A 244-nucleotide genomic window follows, 5' to 3' on the forward strand; every position below is an offset into this window, starting at 1 on the left:
AGAGGGCACCGCCCCGCGACCCAGCCCAGACCCCCTGCGAGAGCCTCGCGGGCCCGCGCAGCCCCCGCGACCCGGACAGGTCTTCAGTCCTTGGACGAACGCCTGTTTCTCCAACAATAAAACATGAAAGAAGCGCTTTGAATGCCCAGTCCTCGCGCACCAGGCGGAGTAGAGAGGAACGACCGCAGCCAGCCCCGAACCCCGCCCACCGCACAGCGCCGGAGCCAGGGCCTGGGGCGCCGCT

Source organism: Colobus angolensis, unplaced genomic scaffold, assembly GCF_000951035.1.
Source record: "Colobus angolensis palliatus isolate OR3802 unplaced genomic scaffold, Cang.pa_1.0 Scaffold318, whole genome shotgun sequence".
Lineage (NCBI taxonomy): Eukaryota > Metazoa > Chordata > Mammalia > Primates > Cercopithecidae > Colobus > Colobus angolensis.